The sequence below is a fragment of the Staurois parvus genome, unplaced genomic scaffold (genome assembly GCF_062004578.1).
Source record: "Staurois parvus isolate SC_StPar_1 unplaced genomic scaffold, SC_StPar_1.0 ptg000679l, whole genome shotgun sequence".
Lineage (NCBI taxonomy): Eukaryota > Metazoa > Chordata > Amphibia > Anura > Ranidae > Staurois > Staurois parvus.
The window spans coordinates 2,150,227-2,173,727 of record NW_028318475.1 but is presented as its reverse complement, the minus strand read 5'-3'; the positions used below and the strand labels follow the sequence as shown (position 1 = coordinate 2,173,727).

Sequence of the window (23,501 nt, the reverse complement as noted above, 5' to 3'; positions counted from 1 at the left end):
ATGGCCAGGTGTGTGTTATTCCATCATTATCCCAATTACAATGAGCAGATAAAAGGTCCAGAGTTCATTTCAAGTGTGCTATTTGCATTTGGAATCTGTTGCTGTCAACTCTCAAGATGAGATCCAAAGAGCTGTCACTATCAGTGAAGCAAGCCATCATTAGGCTGAAAAAACAAAACAAACCCATCAGAGAGATAGCAAAAACATTAGGCGTGGCCAAAACAACTGTTTGGAACATTCTTAAAAAGAAGGAACGCACCGGTGAGCTCAGCAACATCAAAAGACCCGGAAGACCACGGAAAACAACTGTGGTGGGTGACCAAAGAATTCTTTCCCCGGTGAAGAAAACACCCTTCACAACAGTTGGCCAGATCAAGAACACTCTCCAGGAGGTAGGTGTATGTGTGTCAAAGTCAACAATCAAGAGAAGACTTCACCAGAGTGAATACAGAGGGTTCACCACAAGATGTAAACCATTGGTGAGCCTCAAAAACAGGAAGGCCAGATTAGAGTTTGCCAAACGACATCTAAAAAAGCCTTTGCAGTTCTGGAACAACATTCTATGGACAGATTAGACCAAGATCAACTTGTAATAGAGTGATGGGAAGAGAAGAGTATGGAGAAGGAAAGGAACTGCTCATGATCCTAAGCATACCACCTCATCAGTGAAGCATGGTGGTGGTAGTGTCATGGCGTGGGCATGTATGGCTGCCAATGGAACTGGTTCTCTTGTATTTATTGATGATGTGACTGCTGACAAAATCAGCAGGATGAATTCTGAAGTGTTTCGGGCAATATTATCTGCTCATATTCAGCCAAATGCTTCAGAACTCATTGGACGCCGCTTCACAGTGCAGATGGACAATGACCCAAAGCATACTGCAAAAGCAACCAAAGAGTTTAAGGGAAAGAAGTGGAATGTTATGCAATGGCCAAGTCAATCACCTGACCTGAATCCGATTGAGCATGCATTTCACTTGCTGAAGACAAAACTGAAGGGAAAATGCCCCAAGAACAAGCAGGAAATGAAGACAGTTGCAGTAGAGGCCTGGCAGAGCATCACCAGGGATGAAACCCAGCGTCTGGTGATGTCTATGCGTTCCAGACTTCAGGCTGTAATTGACTGCAAAGGATTTGCAACCAAGTATTAAAAAGTGAAAGTTTGATTTATGATTATTATTCTGTCCCATTACTTTTGGTCCCTTAGCAAGTGGGAGGCACATATGCAAACTGTTGTAATTCCTACACCGTTCACCTGATTTGGATGTAAATACCCTCAAATTAAAGCTGAAAGTCTGCAGTTAAAGCACATCTTGTTAGTTTCATTTTAAATCTATTGTGGTATATAGAGTCAAAAATGTTAGAATTGTGTCGATGTCCCAATATTTATGGGCCTGACTGTATTTAACTACTGGATGAACACTGGTGGGCTGAATTACCAACATTGCCCAGTTGGATTCACTGCCGGGAAACATCAGCTGAATTCCTACTATGCCCCCAGCCACTACTCTTCCTGCTGTATTGTACTGTAACATAATTAAGATAACCATGAAATAAACCTGTGCTGAGAAAATATACAAGCTTCCACTGCAAGCCTCTCCTGCAATACTGGCTGCCTGGGTATCGTGCATATCTGATGCCTTTATTATTTTCTAAAGCAATTAAGTAGAGTAGGAGGACTAACTTCCCTCTGCCATTCTAATCGGTTTGGTTCCCAGACAAATTTCGATCCATGTATGGCCCGCTTCAGTCACTAAAGTAGAACAAATTCCCATCCATGTATGGCCATTACTGTTCTTGTAAAATAAATCTAATTTATGGACTTCTCATAAACCGGATTGTTGGTAAATTTCCGCTGGAGCAGTGCATGCAGCCAATTGGCTGCAGCGCTGATCAGTGAATTCTGATGGCAGGGGAGTCCAGCTGTCAGATTACAATGACACGGCAGGAGGATTCCCACATCCACATTATGTGTGTGGATGGGGAATCAGTACACCTTTTTTTGTTCAGCCCTATGATTGAGCAAAGAAAAAAAAAAAAAAAACCTACCACCATACCATGTGTGGCCAGCTTTAGAGGGTATTAAAGCCACAGACCGGCAACTAGATTTTTATTTTCAAAAATGGTCATAAATGGCAGGCTCTATATAAGTTTCCTATAAGGAATGTAAATTTCACTCATCTAGCCCTAGCCAGTAGACAGAGCTAGGATTTCGTACGCAACAGTCCTACCAATCTCAGTGAGTATGGAGTCATAGAAACAGGAAAGTGACGGCAGAAAAAGGCAGAGTGGTCCATCGAGTCTGCGCGGCTTTTGTTTTGTGTGTGTGTGTGGTTGTCTTTTTTTTGTGTGTTTTTCTTTGTTTTTGTATGGGGTTTTTTTTTCACTTTGTTAACTTTTTTGTGTGCGCATAGATCTATGCTTGTCCCAAGCATGTTTGAAGCTATTTACCTTGGGTATGACTTACTAAAGGCAAATATTGTTCACTTTGCAAAGAAACTTTCCAGAGCTTAGTGAATGGAGGTGAAGCTCTGCTGACTTCCATTACCCAATCACATAAAAACAAGTATGCAGTTTTTTTTCCTTGTACATGATTTGGTATTCTTTGAAAATGTGAAATTGCACCTCATTCGCTAAGCTCTGAAAAAAATTCCCATGCAAAGTGCAACTTCCCTTGCCATGCAAACAGTCTATTTGCATTTAGTAATCAATCCCATTGATCATTTCTAGCTCTAGCTAAATATCATTCCTCCCATGGTACCAATGCCTCATCATTGGTCAGATGAATGAATGCATACTAGCATTATAACAGGACAAGGGAAAGTTTATGTGATCTCTCATTACTTTTACTGTAAGTCATACTGTTACGTCTTATGGCAACAAGGCTTTGATTTTAGTAAATCAACCCCATAGTGTAAAAATAAAATATATTGTTTCATTTCCCAATGAAAACGTGGTCATGTGGTGCGTATCATCACGCACCACCTGACGATACGCGTGGGGAGGAGTTGGGTGACGTCAGCGCTCCAACGCCGATGTGACAGACAGGACTTTGCTCTCCTTTTCATTGCTTTGGAGGTTGTTTTTAAATGCGTTTTGATGTAGTTACCATGTTATTATTATTCTACAGGATTTATACCATGTGAGTTCATATGCCTAAATAAATTATATGCCATTTTAAAGAAGCATACTGCACTATGGTCTTCTTTGTGGTTGTCAAGCTTTATACACAGAGCTGGCTGTACTGAAATCAGGTGCCATTTGGAAGATTCAGCAGTGATTCAAAAAAATGAGGAAGATTGCCCACAGAGGAGCAAGTTATGTGTTACCTCACTAATAGGGGAGATGCTTTTCTGACCTGTGTTCCCATACATGTCCATGTGAGAAGGTGAGAGTCCACCTGAATGTATATGTTCACTGTGGTAATTCACTCTTATTGAAGACTTACAGAACTGGGATTTAGGCTGCAATCACCAGCAGGAAGATATTCCATTTTTTTCTCATCATTTTATAAGACTATTACGTTTGAATTTGTCTTTATCTTCATATTTATTGTTTGACAGCAGCACGACACAATCTTTTTCATTTGGTCTTTATGCTTACACACATAGCACGTGTCTGCAGCAGCTCATTATTTAGTATTTATTCAGCAAATTGGCAGCGCAAGATTCTTTTTTGTTTTTAACAGTATTTGAAACACTAAAAAATCCTGTTTATTAACATACGCTTGTAAACATGCAGAAAAGTATGGAATTGCTTGCTAGATTTTTCTGCCTGCTCCTGGCAGAAGGATCCAGCATAGATAGGAATATTTTAATACGCATGTTAAATGTAATTCTAGAGAATCAGAATGAAAGAAAATGTAATGCCTGAAAGCATAACAGCTCTGTGACACACCGTCAAATGATATTTTCTAGAAAAGAAAATCACTCTTTAGCATATTTTTGTTAATAAACTAGGTAATATGATGTAGGTAATGTACAGTATCTCACAGAAGTGAGTACACCCCTCACATTTTTGTAAATATTTTATTCTCTCTTTTCATGTGACAACACTGAAGAAATGACACTTTGCTACAATGTAAAGTAGTGAATGTACAGCTTGTATAACAGTGTAAATTTGCTGTCCCCTCAAAATAACTCAACACACAGCCATTAATGTCTAAACCGTTGGCAACAAAAGTGAGTTTACCCCTAAGTGGCAATGTCCAAATTGGGCCCAATTAGCCATTTTCCCTCCCAGGTGTCATGTGACTCGTTAGTGTTACAAGGTCTCAGGTGTGAATGGGTCGCAGGTGTGTTAAATTTGGTGTTATCGCTCTCACTCTCTCATACTGGTCACTTGAAGATCAATATAGCACCTCATGGCAAAAAACTCTGAGGTTATAAAAAATAAAAAAAAAAAAAAAAAAAGAATTGTTGTCATAAAGATGGCCTAGGCTATAAGAAGATTGCCAAGACCCTGAAACTGAGCTGCAGCACGGTGGCCAAGACCATACAGCGGTTTAACAGGACAGGTTCCACTCAGAACAGGCCTTGCCATGGTCGACCAAAGAAGTTGAGTGCATGTGCTCAGCATCATATCCAGAGGTTGTCTTTGGGAAATAGATATATGAGTGCTGCTAGCATTGCTGCAGAGGATTAAGGGGTGGGGGGGGGGGTCAGCCTTTCAGTGCTCAGACCATACGCCGCACACTGCATCAAATTGGTCTGCATGGCTGTCGTCCCAGAAGGAAGCCTCTTCTAAAGATGATGCACAAGAAAGCCTGCAAACAGTTTGCTGAAGACAAGCAGAATAAGGACATGGATTACTGGAACCATGTCCTGTGGTCTGATGAGACCAAGATAAACTCATTAAGTTCAGATGGTGTCAGGCGTGTGTGGCAGAAACCAGGTGAGGAGTGCAAAAACAAGTGTGTCTTGCCTACAGTCAAGCATGGTGGTGAAAGTGTCATGGTCTGGGGCTGCATGAGTGCTGCCGGCACTGGGGAGCTACAGTTCATTGAGGGAACCATGAATGCCAACATGTACTGTGACATACTGATGCAGAGCATGATCTCCTCCCTGCAGAGACTGGGCCGCAGGGCAGTATTCCAACATAACGACCCCAAACACACCTCCAAGATGACCACTGCCTTGCTAAAGAAGCTGAGGGTAAAGGTGATGGACTTGTCAAGCATGTCTCCAGACCTCAATCCTATTGAGAATCTGTGGGGCATCATTAAAACGGAAGGTGCAAGAGCGCAAGGTCTCTACCCAGCTCCGTGATGTCATCATGGAGGAGTGGAAGAGGACTCCAGTGGCAACCTGTGAAGGTCTGGTGAACTCCATGCCCAGGAGGGTTAAGGCAGTGCTGGAAAATAATGGTAGCCACATAAAATATTGACACTTTGGGCCAGGGGCGGACTGACCATTTGGAAACTCGGGCACTGCCTGAGGGCCAGGGGTCAGTAGGGGGCCCCATGAGATGCCCCTGGTACCTTTTTCATAGGCTTTTTTGAGTTTGGGCAAGGACACAGGGGCCCCATGAGTTGTCAGTCCGCCCCTGCTTTGGGCCCAATTTGGACATTTTCACATAGGGATGTACTCACTTTTGTTACCAGCGGTTTAGACATTAATGGCTGTGTGTTGAGTTATTTTGAGGTGTAATTTCCTCAGTGTTGTCACATGAAAAGATATAATAAAATATTTACAAAAATGTGAGGGGTGTACTCACTTCTGAGAAATACTGAAGGTAACTCAGCACTGTCAGCTGTGGCTTTTAGGCATAATTTACTTGTCATTGGTGTGGTTGGTATAAACAAACAGGCAGTTGAGATGCGTTTACAGCCCTCCAAAGGCAGACATGGGGGGGGGGGGGGTATACACACACATACATTTACACACACAACCTTTAAAAAAAAAAAAAAAAAAAAAAAAATGGTGCTGGGCTGCAACTGCCCTAGAATCACATGCAAAGTATGCAGTTGCTGCAGCTTTTTAGGGATTAAAACAGAAGGTGAGAAGGCAGGAGGCCCATCAAGTCCCCTCTGGAAAGCAGTCCAGAGCAGTGTAAACAAGCCCTTAAGCCAGCCATACATGGGTCGAATTCCAAAAGAATTTTCTTAGGAAAAGCTTTTCTAAGAATTTTCGTTTGAATTTCCCACCATTAGCGGGTCACCGAAACGGACGATTTTCTAGTGACCATTGAGTGATCGGGCATGTTGGAAATTTTCTTTAAAAACAAAACAAATTTCGAATCAATGATGGGAGAATCATGTGAGAAATATAAACGAAAAAGAAATGAGCATGAGCTGTGACCTGGAAAGAAAAGAAAATTCTTTCTGTAGCAACATAGGGGGGGAAAGTGAAGGCTTGGTTGGCCAAAGTTCAAAATCAACGGTGGCACCATTAGATTACAAAATGCAGGAAAATTCCAATTTTCTAAAGAAAATTTGTTTGGCATTCGACCCATGTATGGCCTGCATTACTCTCAATATGTGATTGCACCATCAGGACAGTATTGAGTTGCACAAGCAAAGCGGAACTTCAGTTGTGTACTAGTGCAAAACAACAGGATAACCCACTTTGAAGTTCAGCAATTCTTTCTGGCACACAGTACATATAATAAGGATGCACAGTAAATTCAAAAACCACACAACTGTTTGTTGTCTGTATTTCCCATAATCCTTGAGAAACAGTACAGTTGTGCAGAGTGCTTTGGGGGCTATTGTAATCCAAACTAAAAATAATTTCTAATAAGACTACCCTGTAAGGCCCCTTTCACACAGGCGTTCGATCTAGATCTGTGTCCGTTTTTCAGACAGCTCCAGACTGAACTACAATGTATGTCTATGGGTGGGAAGATGTAGACGGATGATCATAAGTTTATATCCGCCTACATCCATGTCAGTTTGGGTCTTTTTTTTTTTTCTGTATATAAAACGGAACAGTCAGTCAATGTCCAGATCCGTTGAAACGGATGTAGATGGATGTAAACTAAACTGACCTGAAATAAACCAGATGTAAAATTGAACTGAAATGCAAACTGATGTAAATTGAATCATTTTTTTTCTTTGAAAAAATGTGACAAAGGATTACCTCCATGTGAAAGAGGTCTAACACTACACCCTTGTAGGCTTTATTCACATTTAGCTGTAAAGGATAGGAGGGTTGAGTTTTGCATTAATGCTAAACTCAACCCTCCTATCCTTTACAGCCAAGGAGGCTGCCATCTTAGCCTCTGTTTGATTTGTGGTTGCCATGGGCTGCACATGTGATCAGTTATGACTAGGTTTGCCACCTCAACCCTTTAAAACCGAACACATTAATTACACAGGTTCTGTGGCTGATTAAGGTGGTAATTAAACTCAGTGCCTTATCTGCATTAAAAGTAGCCTCAGAAACTGTGTAATTAATACGTGTTCAGCTTTAAAGGGATGAGGTGGCAAACCCTAGTCATGACACCAGCCATTTGATGGCAATTCAGTTGAGAAGGCAAGCAACAGTGTGACAGCTATTCATGGAATGCCTTGAATGTAATGGTTTTGGGATACAGTTAGATCTATGGGTTTATTCCTGCTGGATATTGGGGGCTGGGAACGAGAGCTTAAAAAAAAAAAAAAAAAAAAAAAAAAAAAAAAAAAAAAGGGCTTTAAGGAATAGAACACATTTTAACAGATAGGAATATACATATAGGAATAGAACACAGAGTTCACATCTGTCATTCAACATACACCGTAATGCCAAAAGTATTGGGACGCCCCTCCAAATCATTGGATTCAGGTGTTCCAATCACCTCCATGGCCACAGGTGTATAAAATCAAGCACCTAGGCATGCAGACTGCTTCTACACACATTTGTGAAAGATTGGGTCACGCTCAGGAGCTCAGTGAATTCAAGTGGTACTGTGATAGGTTGCCACCTGTGCAATAAGTCCATCCGTGAAATTTCCTTGCTACTAAATATTCCACAGTCAACTGTTAGTGGTATTATAATGAAGTGGAAGCAACTGGGAACAACAGCATCTTAGCCACGAAGTGGTAGGCCACGTAAAATGACAAAGCGGGGTGGGCACATGCTGAAGCGCACAGTGCGAAGAAGTCACCAACTATCTGCAGATTCAATAGCTGAAGACCTCCAAACTTCATGTGGCCTTCAGATTAGCACAACAGTGCATAGAGAGCTTCATGGAATGGATTTCCATGGCTGAGCAGTTGCATCCAAGCCTTACATTACCAAGTGCAATGCAAAGCGTTGGATGCAGTGGTGTAAAGCACGCCACCACTGGACTCTAGAGCAATGGTGAGGTGTTCTATGGCATGACAAATCACGCTTCTCGGTCTGGCAATCCGATGGACATGTGTGGGTTTGGCACTTGCTCGGAAAATGGAACTTGCCTGACTACATTGTGCCAAGTGTAAAGTTTGGAGGGGAGGGGGGTTATGGTGTGGGGTTGTTTTTCAGTTGTTGGGCTTGACCTCTTAGTTCCAGTGAAGGGAACTCTTAAGGTGTCAGCATAGTAAGACATTTTGGACAATATCATGCTCCCAACTTTGTGGGAACAGTTTGGGGGTGGCCAAACATGGCTGCGCACCAGTGCGCAAAGCAAGGTCCATAAAGACATGGATGAGAGAGTATGGGGTGGAGGAACTTGAATGTCCTGACCTCATCCTGATAGAACACCTTTGGGATGAATTAGAGCGGAGACTGTGAGCCAGGCCTTCTCGTCCGACATCAGTGCCTGACCTCACAAATGTGCTTCTGGAAGAATGGTCAAACATTTCCATAGACACACTCCTAAACCTTGTGGACAGCCTTCCCAGAAGAGTTGAAGCTGTTATAGCTGCAAAGGGTGGGCCAACTCAATATTGAACCCTACAGACTAATACTGGGATGTCATTACAGTTCATGTGCGTGTAAAGGCAGACGTCCCAATACTTTTGGCAATATAGTGTAAATTGCCCTATAAGTTTAAAAGCACAAACAACTGGGTAACCTTGTATGTTAAAATGGTAGACAGGGGTGTGGAAATTTTTGAAAACTACTTGTCCAGGGACTAAAGCGGGGCCCCAATCCCTCATGACAATCTACTTGTCCAGATAAAAAAAAAATAAAAAATTGTTAACCAAAACCATATGTAACCTCCCTAGCCATCTGATTATGTCCATATTTTTGTGCTGAAAGCGGTACTTTTTTTGCATGGAAATATGTAGTTTTTTTATTTTAGGCCTGTAATTTTTAGGAATAACTCACTGAAATCTGTCCAAACAAGAGTCTAGTAAACATTCCGGGTATGATAAAATTTGAAACACAAAATCATAAACTATAATTTAATAATCATAAAAAATATAAAAATAAATAATATAATCAAACCAAAAACACTGAAATTTGAAATATAGCGCCAAGTTCGCACATCACTGAGCAAAGTCGCAAAATCGTTTTCAGTGTCTGATGACGAATTTCCCCACGAATCATTATCATTCAATTCTGCAAGTGGTTCTGATTTACTATCGCTGTTCTCTAGCCGGTCTAAACCGCTTTTGACCTAAAGGGACGCTTTTTGGATGCCATGGACTTTTCTCAGCTTCCAGGCAGAAAGAACAGTAAAAATGCAGGAAGGGCACAGGACAAAGCACTCGGGACAAAATGTATGTGGAATGGTTTGATACAGTAATGTTATACTATGTGATTTTAGTGAATGTCACTTCTACCATTTTCAAAATTTCCCGCCAGTTCCGTCCCCGTACGTCCTGACGTTGCAGGGAACGGAACCCGGAAGACAGATGCGGGCATCCGCCGGAGGACATTGCCGGGGACATCGCGGGAGCGCAGGACAAGGTAAGTGAAGAAGAGATCCCGGAGCAACGCTGCAGGGTAATCCCGAGTGTAGTTCGAGGTTACCACTTGTGGTGCTGAAACTTTACACTCGGGAATACCTCCAAGGAGGTTAAATCGGAGGTGATTTTAGGAATGTCTGGGGCTTTTAAAAACAAAGAGGATTTATGGCGACTTACCCGTGTAATATTTGTAACATTGCGCTGTTTATCTCCTCCTCCCCTCCCTGCCGGTCTCCAGAACCGCAACTGGGGACTAGCAGTGAGGAGAGAAACCTTGCAGTGTAATGATCACCGATTGGCTGCTTGTCAGGAAAGGATGGGTCAGGGCTTATACTTTATCCCTTTCGCTGCCAAAGCCATTTTTGCATATGTTTGAAAAATAATTTTAGGCCTGAACATTGCATAAAAACCCCAAACTTTATATATTTTTTGAAAGCAGAGACCATAGAGAATAAAATAGTGGTAGTTCCAAATTTTTATGTCACATGATATTACCACAAAATTGCAGTAAAAAATACAAGTAAGTTCATTTTAGGGTACAAAAAACAAACAAACAATAAATTGCCTTATTTTGCAGTGAGTAAATAGATATCCAACTTGTCGAACCTTGTCTATAGGTTGACACTTTTAAAGCTCCTTATAGGTCAGCAGTTTAGCATTATGGAGGAGGTCTGGTGCTAGAATTAGTGCTCTCGTTCTGGTGTGCGTGGCGATATGTAACATGTATTGCAATGGACGGTTTCATGCATAGGTGCCAGAGTGTGCTCTTTTACGTTTGTACGTGCATATATGTGGGGGTGGGGGCCTCAATATGGTATGTGTTGGGTGTAAATTTTATTTTTTTTCAAAAAGAAAAACCCAAAACACCTATGTGATGATTTTTGGTGACAGGTTCTCTTTGAAACATCCAAGGTCTAAAAAGACCCTGGAAGTCTCCCCTCTGCTCCACTGGGGGTTGTTCTTTCCCGGGGATTGCATTATAAATTCTCAACGGGGACATCATAACGTTACTTCCGGGTCAGCAAAAGAAGGGGAGCGCACTTGTCTGCTCTTCTCCCTCCCTTCTAGCCGATGGCGAGCTAGGCCCGCAGATGGGCAAGCGGAGCCCGGGAGACCCCACGCCGGGGGCACGGAGAGGCTGGTACTGTGTGGAAGCAATTGGCGGCAGCGCTCATTGTTTCACCTGACAGGCGAGTCCTGCTGCTATGCAGGGATAAAGGTAGAAAGAAACTACCTGTCCGGCGCCCGGAACTACATGTCCCGGGCGTCGGGCAATAGGAATCCAACATCCCTGGGTAGAGTAACGGTTTGCAAATTAGTACAATTATTCTCCTGCATGCTAGGCCAATTGCACACAGGAGTTTAGGCCTAGTTCATACTGGCATCGAAAGCAGGCGTTTGAGGGGAGTTTTTAATTGCTCATCAAACGCCTATGCAAATGATACAATAGACAGCACATGGTGCTGTTCACGTTATCAAAACATGAATTGTTAGCCTCGTGTTGAGTCTGGAGGAGTTTGAAGCCTTTCAATGCCTCACATTCAAGCCTATGGTGTTGCTTCGCAAACCTGCTGGCAAGCGTTTGTGGGGTGTTTTCACTGCGTTATTCACATTACAGTTTATTATAGGTGTTTGATGAGCAGTTTTAACACTTGTAAAAAGCTTCTAAAATGTGTCAACACAGCGCATAGGGCATTTTGAGGGCGTTTTTAACCCTAGCAAAACGCCAGTCTAACGCCCATAGCAAAGCTCATTAATGCCTGCAGAACGCCCATAAAAATGTATTAGGAGCCTTTGTTTAGAGTTAGAAATTTTGTCAAGTGTGAACTAGCCCTTATGGATTTGAAACAAGATGCATTGTTATCTATGGATGAGTAAAGATCAGTAATATAGTATTGAGTACAAAGCCATAAAATGAAAATAGAAAAATGTTACATTTGATTGCAATAATTTAGGAGCATATGTGTGTTTATGCTTCTATAAGCAGGTTTATGCGAGTATGATTAAGTATATTACCATACTGGCAATGAAGAATTTTACTCGTCTATACACTTACGCATCTATACACGTTTACACGCAATCTCTTTACAGAACATCTCAGGATCTTCCTGTCAACAAGTTCCTGAGTATAAAGATGAGTAAATTATGATTATTACCGTGTGCAACTGGCCTCACTGTACAGGTAATACATGTAATAATGCTTGAAACTGAGGAATAAATTTGAACATTGAGAGCACTACCATGTTAACCATTAGCCATTTTCTGGGTGCGTTTTCTGTCACTGTAAAGATCAGGAGATAGCTCAAGAACAGGTACCTTTTAAAGAACCAACCTTATAAAGAAAATAATACACTGGCTGACTAGTCAGTGGCTTTCAACAGTATGGAGAACCGAGTACTACAGATTTAGCTTTATTTTTTAAATTTGTGCAATGAGAAATAAAATACCACACTAGTCAAAAATTTAGTTTTTTTGTTTTAGATTTCCATTCCTCAGTGTATTAAGCGTGGGACTGATTTTCTATTTTTACTGTGTTTGTATTGTTCTTCCATTTTAATGCCTAGGTTTTTACACAAATTATAACTGATTGACAATTAAATGACTAACTGGGGTTTTTTTGCATATTCTAGGCACACTAGGCAGTCTAAGCAATGTAAAAGCCAGCAATGTGCTATATCCCATAGCAACTAATTACAAATCTACTTCCATCAAGCTAGCTATAAGTTATTAAAGTACTCAAAGGGCTCATGCTTATGGTGTATTTAACATACATGATAAAAAACGGTTGCATTTCGGCACCCATGAGGCACCGGTGTTGTGCACAGCTGCCTGTACAAATGACTTACAGGATACGGTTGTATGCAGCTCCGAGCATAAACATGTACAAACATTCACCCAGGATGCAATATGTTTAAGCTAGGAGCTGCGTATACAGCTGCATCCTGGAATTCATTTGTATAGGCAGCTGTACACAACCTCAGTTGCTCCTGGATGCTGAAATACAGTCACATTTTACAGAATATACCCATGTGCATGAGCCCTAAATCTGAACTGCTTGCTAGAATATGACAGAATATAAAAAGCTTTTTATCTCTTATTACAAAAGCTCTATTTTTACATCTTTAATCTCTAGGTCTGTCCTGCTAGATATACTGAAATCTGTAGTTCTACAGTCTGTCTCCTTTTTTTCTCCCACCCCTTATTGGCATTTTTAATGGTGACCAAAGGTGAGAGATGTGTCACTATCAATCAGCTCCACCTGTTGCAACAACAAAAAGGACTGAACCTTGAGCTAGGCATGCACTAGCAGGATTGTCAAACGAAGAACATTTAGTACAAAAATTATCAGCACATAGGATGACATGATGAACCTCGTTCAGAAAACCTTTGCTCTTAATTTTCGATTTCGAAAGTGAATGAACTTTCCAGAACGTAAACCACATACAGGAGGATTTAAGAAAAATATTGCATGTAGCGCCTTTGCATTTTCTCATCACTGCAATCAAAATCGTTTTGACCTCACTAATGATTAGAAAATCTATTCAAATTTAAATAAAACAAAAATGTACAAACACAATTCTGCTAGTCTATGGTCAGCTTTACCCCAGGTTCACGCCTAAGCGTTTTCTGCAGTGTTCTGCAGAAACGTAGTATAGTCCATTTAACATGATTTCCTATGGGACAGGTTCACATCTCTGCGTCTTCACCCGGTGCATTTTTTTGGAAAGGGTCAGGGACTTTTTTTTTTTTTTTTTAAACGCAAAAAGTTGTGTTTTTTGTTTCTATAGATTTCAGTGGAAACACTGCAGAAAAGCAATACATTGCATTTTTAAGATTTAAATCTGCCTAGCAACAAGAAAAATGTTAAAATCTGAAGAACTAAAAAACAAAAAACTGCAAAACGCATCAAAAACATGGCAAAAACGCGTGAAAAACACAAGTGCAAGATAAAAAACGCAATGCAGAAACAGCTCAAATGCAACCTGAGAGGTGTGAACCTAGCCTTAGAAAGGTTTTAGATACAGTAATAGATACTGTAGTTTGTGATTAATGGGGATGTACTACAGCCGTGTATTGTCTACATTATTCAACAACGCACAAAATGGAGAAATATCTTTTTTTTTTGCAATTCAGCATTACAAATTCTCCATGTAGAATGTGCAAAAAAACTCATTGCCCCAATACACATTCGCAGTTGTTTTTACACATTTCAGTGTATTTTAATGCAAGTCAATATTTGCTGTTGTGCATTTTCATTACATTACTTGAACTTGAATGCATGATAAAAAAGGCACATAAATACAATGCATGTGCGTTACGAAAAACAAATGCACAGTTTTCAACACTGCTGAGTTGTGGGGTGATCAGAACACACAGAAAACAATAGTGTCTATGTGTCCCTGCAGAGACCTGTGTTAGCTAAATATGGAAAAAACATAAACAACTAAAAAAAAAACCAAACAAAAACACACAGGGCTCTGTACATGGTGTGAACAAGCTCTAAGGGCTAGTGCACATTAGATGTAGTCCAGTGTGTTTTGTTTTTTTTCTGCATCAAAAACGCATGCACAGTGTTTTCCATGTATTCCAATGGCCCTAGTTCTCACCAGTGCAGTCAGTTCCAGTCAGTTTCCAGTGCAGAAAAAATAAGTAGAAAATTCTGCGTTTTTTCTGCACAGAACTGTACTGGAACATAGGAAACTTCATCAAAACTGCAACAGAAGACTGTGGTGTGAACTGTGAGCAAAAAACATATCCAGAAAGTATCCGGAGTGCACTTTTCTGCTGTGAACAGGGCCTAAGGGCCAGTTCACACTACATGCTTTTCGGTTGCTTTTTTTCTGCATCCAAAATGCACAGAAAGTAGGTTATATGGTTGTCAATGTTATAGTTATTATCCAGGATTTATATAGCGCCAACAGTTTGCTCAGCACTTTACAATATAAAGGGAGACAATACAGCAACAATACAGTTCAATACAAGAGGGATAGGAGGGCCCTGCTCCTTGGAGCTTACAATCTAGGATTCAGATCAGTGCTTGCAGTTCTGGGGAAAAAAAAAAAAAAAAGCAGAACAAGCTGCATTTTTCTGCACAGAACTTTACTGGAACATGTAAAAACACATCAAAATCGCACCGGAATGCACATGTCCATATTTAAATTGGAAAAAAGGAGAAGGGAAAAAAATTAACCGGAATTCATAAAAAAAAACAAAAAAACAATTGCACTGGAACGCATCAAAAACACCCATGCAGAAACGCATCTGGACTGCGTTTCTATTGTGTGAACAAGCTCTAAAAGTGATATGGGTCAGTTTCTTTTAATGTCCGACAGCATGTACCAAAATATTCAAAACACACCAAAGTTCTAAGTTAAAAATTGATGGAAAATGTACACGATGACTGCAGTAGTGCAAATACTGTAGTAAGGGGGGGGAATGTGTATGGATGGACAGCGCACCACTATACAAATAGTTGTGCAGCATTTTATGCATGTATATGTACAGAAATTGCCACATTTTTCACCATGCGCCAATCTTTGTTAAGTGTTTCAGGGAATATACATAAAACTATTACTAGCGCTTCATGTTATAAATTCTGAATTGATGACATGGAATTTATTTTAGCCTGGGTTCACACTGATGCAGTGCAGAATTTGCACCAGTTTCTGTGCGAATTCCACATCATAAAATCACACCCCGTTCATGTGAACCGCTGTGGGTGTGTATGTTACGTTAATACCCTGAAATCGGTTCCCACAGCACATGAGATCCAATTCTAGTGTGGACAAGGAAAAAAAAAAAAAAGAAGAAGGGGTCCTGCACCTTTTTGGCGCAGATGCTGTGCGATTCGAGCCATACAAAATGTATGGCTCAAATTGCATCAGACAGAATTCGCTTGTGATTTGTGGTGCTGTTCCTGTGCGAATCACATGCGATGTTCCAAACCGCAGAAGTGAGAACCCAGGATGAAACAAAAATCGCGATTAGCTAACAAAAGGAAGAATCATTAGGTACACAAAAACATGGACAAATCAGTAATCACATAGGATGAAATCAATAGCATTACCTGCCTACAGTTAGGGGAGAACATCCCCAGAGACATGCAGTGGATGGATGACTGTAGCATGTTGTATAAGCCCTCCCATGTAGGAGGAAAAGACTTACCTAACATAAAAGATAGAAGACTTGGTGATGGTGCAATGAGATGTATGCAGGCTGTGTGGGATGATAGATGAGGCTGTCTCCGATCTCAGATCTCCATACCACTGGATGTCCTGTACACAACTCAGCTGTCAAACATCAACTGCACTGCAAGTGGAGAGCGAGGTGCACCTAATACCGGGACACAGACATGTGCAGGGCGGCCACAGCCATCAGAGACGTCACCAGCCACGCCCACACACTCTGCCTTGCTCTTATGTTGGGCTATGGGGCATGGTGTATCCACATGCAAACCTATTACACTGACTTACATAAAGTCACCCAGCTATCTTTAGCAACCAATCAACAGCCTTCCTCGAAATGAAGGAGGGAAACTGCTAGCTGACTCCTTTGCTCCACATGTAGTGTGTCAGCCTATTGTTCTCTCCTGCAGCACATGGATTTGATTTGTCTATTGCCCTAGGATTACATATACATTTTATTATTTGCTTTTTTTCCTTTAATTTTTGGTAAATATAGAACTAAAAGGGATTTTTTTCTTTTTTTTTTATTCCCTGCCCCATAGCTAAAACCAGAAGTGAAAGAAATGCCTCCAGTGAGAAAATCCCTCAGTGTCATCAGAATTACATTGTAAGCTCCAAGGAGCAGGGCCCTCCTATCCCTCTTGTATTGAACTGTATTGTCTCCCATTATAAAGCTCTGAGCAAACTGTTGGCGCTTTATAAATCCTGTATAATAATAATTAGTGTCCCCATTGCAAAATTTCCACTCTATTCCTGTTATAGTGACAACTCCAAAGGTGGGATTTTCTTTCACTTTCAGTGAATAGGAGAAACAGTGGGTGAATCTCCCTAACAGGGACACACAATAAAGGCGGTTCTTTTGTTCTGGTAGGACGTCATATGCCGTTCTCCCATTCTAACTGTGCATGCGCGGCTCTGGGCTTGCGCGGCGATCGGTGGTGCGCTGTGTCCCTCGGACACAGCAGATCACCGATCAACGAAAAGAGCCGAAGATGTCGGCTCGGTCATGTGATCAGCTGTGTCCAATCACAGCTGATCACATGTAAATACGGAAATGCTGGTTATTGGCATTTCTCTCCTCACGAGCTGTCACGCTGACAGCTCGAGAGGAGAGCCGGTAATCGGCATCCCTCAGGAGGAGACATGTACACTGATCATCAGGGCACTGACGATCAGTGTGCCCTGATGATCTGTGTAGCCCCAGCAGTGCCACCTGTCAGTGTCCATCAGTGGTGCCAGCTGTCAGTGCTCATCCATGCCACCTGCCAGTGCCCATCAGTGCCAAATCAATGCCACATATCAGTGCCTACCAGTGCACATCAATGTCACATATCAGTGCACATCTGAGCTGCCTTTCAGTGTCACTCATCAGTGTGCATCAGTACCGCCTATCAGTGCCACCTAACAGTGCCAGTCAGTGCCACCTATCAGTGCCATATATGAGTGCTGCCTTTCAGTGCCCATCAGTGATGCCTGTCAATGCCCATCAGTGCCACCTATCAACCTATCAGTGCAGCCTATCAGTGCCCATCACTGCAGCCTCATTAGCGCACATCAGTGAAGGAGAAAAATCACTTATTTACAAAATTTTATAACAAAAAATTAAGAAAAAAACTTTTTTTGTCAAAATTTTCAGTGGTTTTTGGTTTAAGAAAAAAATAAAAAACCTAGAGGTGATTAAATACCACCAAAATAAAGCTCTATCTGTCTCAAAAAAAAAATTATAAAAATTTCATATGGGTATAGTGTTGCATGACCGCGCAATTGTCATTCAAAGTGTGACAGTGCTAAAAGCTGGAAATTGACCTGGGCAGGAAGGGGGTATAAGTGCCCTGTAGGCTAGTAGTTAAACAGAACTGTTCCCTGACCACCTACCTCTAAATCAGTGGTTCTCAACCTTCCTAATGCTGTGACCCTTTAATACAGTTCTTCATGTTGTGGTGACCCCCAACCATAAAATTATTTACCCAGTAATTATAAGTCATGAAGTGTCGTTTTACCTCCAATACTGCTGCTTTAACAGAGTAGCTGCTTTCTACACAGTAGCTGCTCTTTACACGTGTGACTGGTCCACATAAGTACATTATGGCGCCAACCCTGTCACATACGCCTGTATTTGTATGGGGTGTATGTGATGGGGTTGGCGCAATGATGTCATCACACCGGGTACTCGTATGTGGGCGTATCCGCATGTGGGTGGACCCGCCTGGAGACGGATAGAGAAGCGGTGTCTCGGTTCCTAAGACCATCAGAAATATGTGTTTTTCCGATGGTCTTAGGTGACCCCTGTGAAAGGGTCGTTCGACCCCCAAAGGGGTCGTGACCCACAGGTTGAGAACCGCTGAATGAACATAGCAGCTGCTTGGGTGCATACACATTGCCATGACCTCGATGCTTAGCTTCATAGTTTTACAGGCAACATCACCTGTCAAACGTGCCTGTTGAGCTCATTTGGGCTGCAAATCAGCCACAAGCCAAACGCTTGGCTTGCAGTTATGACACGGTATTTTAAACTAAAATTCCCATTCAGCTTGGAAAACAAAAAAAAACATTCAGGAGACAGCAGTATCACCTCCTGCACTAACAGTGGGAGGGTCTTAAAGAGGCATTAACCGCTTTCCCGCCTCCTTATAACAGAAATACTGCTGCAGAGCTACACAAAATGACGTATATATACGTGATTTTGCATTTCCGGGTAGGAGGCCCTACCCGCACTGCCATTGGCGGCCTCAGCTATCGATCACTGGGTCCCGGCTGGAGATTCCCCGCCAGCACCTAGCGCTTCCGAGTATCATTGACGGGGGAGAGACCTGTATGTAAACAATACAGATCTCTCCTCTGTCAGCTCCTGCACACTGCTTTGTATTGCTCTGCATAGCAATAGGAAGCAACACAGTAAAGCACACACACAGCACACAGTTAACCCTTTGATCTCTCCAGATGTTAACGCCTTTCTGCCCAGTGCCATTAGTACAGTGTCAGTGCTTTTTATGAGCACTGATCACTGTATTATTGTCACTGGGGATGTCAGTGACAGTCAGTTCTCCAGTATCAGAATGCCCTCCGCAGTCCCGCTATAAGTCGCTGATTGCTGCCATTACTAGTATATATATATATATATATATATAAATATAAAAAGAAAAATCCAGTATATATACCGTCATTTGTAGAAGCTATATCTTTCACGTAAACCAATTAATTTACACGTATTGGGATTTTTTTTTAGCAAAGACATGTAGCAAAATACATTTTGGCCTAAATTTATGTTGAAATTTGACTTTTTCATTTTTTTTTACTGGACGTGTTTAATAGCAAAAAGCCAAAAATATTGTTTTTCTCTCAAAATTGTAGGTCTTTTTTTGTTTATAGCGCAAAAAATAAAAAGCACACAGGTGATCAAATACCACCAAAAGATAGCTCCATTTGTGAGGAAAAAAAGGACATAAAATTTCATTTGGGTGCAGTGTTGCATGACCATGCAATTGTCAGTTAAAGTAACAGCGCCGTATTGCAAAAAATGGCCTGGCCAGGAAGGGGGGGGGGGAGAAATCCTTTGGAGGGCAAGTGGTTAAATACCAGGAGTGTGCATTAAGTACAGAGTGCGGGGTTCAGGAGTGTAGGGTTCAGGTGTGCGCTACATACAGAGTGGAGGGTTCATGTGTGTGCTAAATACAGGGTGCAGGGTTCATGTGTGTGCTAAATACAGGGTGCAAAGTTCAGGGGTGCTCTGCATACAGAGAGCAGGGTTCGTGGGTGCACTACTTACAGAAGGCAGGGTTTAGGGGTTCACTGCATACAGAGTGCAGGGTTCAGGTGTGCACAGCATACAGAGTGCAGGGTTCAGGGGTTTGCTGCATACAGAGTGCAGGGTTCAGGGGTTCGCTGCGTACAGAGTGCAGGGTTCAGCCCCCTCCCCCATTACAGGGCTCTACTCCTACCCCGAAATCCCCTTCCTTGACAGTACCTTATGGAGAACTGCAGCTGCAAAAGATCAGGATTGGTTACTCAGGAGGCGAGTGTAGTGCAGATGCGAGGCATGGGTGCCATGGGCACAGGCTTTAGGAGTTGTTTCCGCCAGACAAGCACCAGGTTCCAACTACCTATCTATGCAGAGAGGCGGCAGGTGAAGCACAGTTGAGATCACTCTGCAGCTGGAACTAGAGGAGCAGGATCAGCAAATGTAACCGCCAGCTCCAGCCTGTTTCTATTTAAAAATAATCTCAACTGGCTACAAACTCTGCCTGGATAAGTGGCTGCTGGTGCTGCATCAAGCTGTCAAGGGTTTTTTTTTTAGGCTCCATGTACACGAGCCTACCCTAACTGCCAGCCATGGGAAAACGCAAATCTTGGCAAGTGTGGCAACCGCGGTACTGCAATTTTGCTGCATTTTGCGTTTTCCCACGGTCAGCGGTCAAAACGTTCCTATCCGGAACGCATTCAGGAGAAGTAGGTTTAACCTCACTTAAACGCAGCAGCTCCTAAGCTCTGCTAAAAGCCTATGTATACATGGACACACAGACGTTTATGGAGTTGAGTTTAGGAGCTTTGGCAAAAAAAAGCCAAAAGTTCCTAAACTTGAGTTTAGCAGCTGCTCGTGTACATGAAGCCTTACACTTGCTGAACCAACACTAACCTGCTTAAAAAATAACTGTTTTACTAACATAAAATTTCTCTAGCGAGCATTTACTGACGGCTGTAAAAATCACTGATTTTTATAAACTGTCATTAAATGTATTGATGGTTGGCAACCCTGCTGCAAAGCATCACTGGTTGCTGGGATTCTGTCAGTTGCATAGCATCATTGGTTGCTAGGATGCTGTCAGATATGCAGCTAACAGTATCCTACAACCAATGACATTTTGCTCCTTACAGCTTCCCACCAACCAGTAATGCTATTCAACCAACAGCATCCTAGCAACCAGTGATGCTATGACCTTCTGTGTAGTGCTAGAGAACGAAGAAGGTTTCTAGGCAAGATGTGAAGTGCAGAGGATTTACCTAATACTCTTTTATGCCTCATTTCTACCAGACATCACCTTCCCCCAGAAATTTCCAACAGACACCCATACTATTAGAAAGACAGAATTAAAGTGGTTGTAAACCCTTACATATACCCAGTGAAGTGACTGGTCTCAGGATACACAGATTAAACAAATCCTCTTACACAAGTTGTACCTGTCTTCTCTTCTCTACATTTCTTCAAAGTGCTGAATTTATAAAGTTTGTCTAAGTTCACTGCAGAGCTCAGTGAGAGCTGATAGGAGGGAAGGGGCACACCCCCCTTCACACAGCACACAGGAATAGAGCTGAGGCTGTCAATCAGCTGGAGGTCCCTCCCCCGATGACTTTTTTCTCTTTGTGTCAGGAAAACTGGTCAAAAGTGACACATGCTGATAGCAGAGGTAGGAGACATCAGACAGAAATGACACTTAGTGCTCTTAACCTCCCTAGCGGCATGATTATGTCAATATTTCTGTGCTCAAAGCGGTACTTTTTTTGCATGGAAATATGTAGTTTTTTTATTGTAGGCCTGTAATTTTTAGGAATAACTCACTGAAATCTGTCCGAACAAGAGTCTAGTAAACATTCCGGGTATGACAAAATTTGAAAACACGAAATCATAAATAATATAATAAATAATCATAAAAATAATCATATAATAATAATAATAATAAATTAAAAAATATAATCAAACCAAAAACACTGAAATTTGAAATAGAGCGCCAAGTTTGCACATCACTGAGCTTAGTCACAAAATCGTTTTCAGTGCTTGCTGATGAATTTCCCCACGAATCATTATCACTCAATTCTCGAAGTGGTTCTGATTTACTATCGCTGTTCTCTAGCTGGTCTAAAACCGCTTTTGACCTAAAGGGACGCTTTTTGGACGCCATGGACATTTCTCAGTTTCAAGGCAGAAAGAACAGTAAAAATGCAGGCGGGGCACAGGACAAAGCACTAGGGACAAAATGTATGTGAAATGCTTTGATACAGTAATGTTTTACTATGTGATTTTAGTGTATTTAGTGAATGTCACTTTTTAAAATTTTTTAATTTCCTGCCAGTTCAGGCCCCGTACGTCCTGAAGCTCGCAGGGACCTGAATCTGGAAAATGGATGCCGGCATCGGCCTAAGGAGATTGCCGGGGACACTGCAGGGGGGACATTGCAGGACAAGGTAAGTGAAACAGGGAATCCCAGAGCAACGCTGCAGGGTAAACCCGAGTGTAGCTCGGGGTTACCGCTTTTGGTACTGAAAGTTAACCCCGAGCTACACTCGGGAATACTGCCAGGGAGGTTAATTGAGACACAATAGAGGGATACATTTTGTTCATATTTCATGTCTGAGGTTTACAATCACTTTAACCAATTTATTTTTAATATTCCTAGAGGAATCAATAAGGTAATCATATAAACCTTTACCACCTAGAGCTCATTCATATGGACGTTCAGTCTGGATCTGTCCAAAATGTATGTTTATCGGCGGGCAAATATAAACAGGCTATTTACATCCAGTTACATCCTAATTAGTTTATGACCATAGAGAAAAAATGGAAAAGGCCTGCATCCTTTTCTGTTTTTGTGGATGCCGTCCATTTACATCTGTTCCACTTATGTCTGCTTTTATGCAAGAAACATATTTTTTATACATTTGTCACCTATAACTAAATATATATATATATATATAGAGTAGCGCTAATAAAAAATATATACATCAATAAATAATAACATATAATGGTGAATAATTCAAAATACAGTGATAAGATCCTTCCAGGATCTTATAATGAAATACAGTGACATAGTGAAAACAAGAAATTAATCTTGTAAAAAAGTGCAAAATAATGAAACCACAATCCCCTTATCCACAACTGAGGGATGAATCACACACAAATGATAGTGTAATAAAATTGAAGGTGGATCCCCTATTCTGGGGATATGTGCCTATATATAAAGTGATATGTGCCACAAATCACACTAGACCACATATAATGGTCCACATAAACAAATGTGTAACTATTAATCAAAATTCAAAAAAAGTCCAAATATAACAGAAAAAAAAAATGACACTTGTGGTTCAACTTTAAACTTTCATGCAAGTGATGACGTGTATAAGTGGCCACAGCAATGGTGGAAATCCTTCAGTGGCCAAAATCCCTCCTTACAATGACCACAAGGGCCAGATCGCTTTTGGGATCACCCCACGATCCTCATCGGAAATGACGTCACCGCGCACCGGAAGTTCCTCTTCACGTACCAACGCGTTACGTCGCGCTAATCACTTGACTTCATCAGGGTATCAGGGTTACCTTTTACTATATTCATGTGTCAAATTAAATCTCCCATAAAAAAAGTGTCCATGAATCAACTTAAATCAGTAATTAAGAAGTGTCAGGAGACCGGTCCCCTTGAGAACGTCCATTTGGATGAAATGTACGTCGAGGAGGAGGAGTCTATCGTGACGTCACCATCGCTTGCTGGGGCCGGCACCAGCGGCATGCT

General features: G+C 41.6%; 1 protein-coding gene across 3 annotated transcripts in view; it reads right to left on the bottom strand.

The window, feature by feature from the left end:
• Window positions 1–23,501, bottom strand: part of ABCG2 (ATP binding cassette subfamily G member 2 (JR blood group)) — a 220,405-nt gene that overhangs the window by 63,772 nt on the left and 133,132 nt on the right. The window contains exon 1 of one of the 3 annotated variants that reach the window (XM_089652327.1): window positions 15,983–16,162. The exons of the other annotated variants lie outside the window; for them this stretch is intronic. The gene's annotated coding sequence lies outside the window, so the exon portion shown is untranslated. Of the gene's footprint in view, window positions 1–15,982; window positions 16,163–23,501 lie in introns of those variants that run through there. 3 annotated transcript variants of the gene reach the window in all.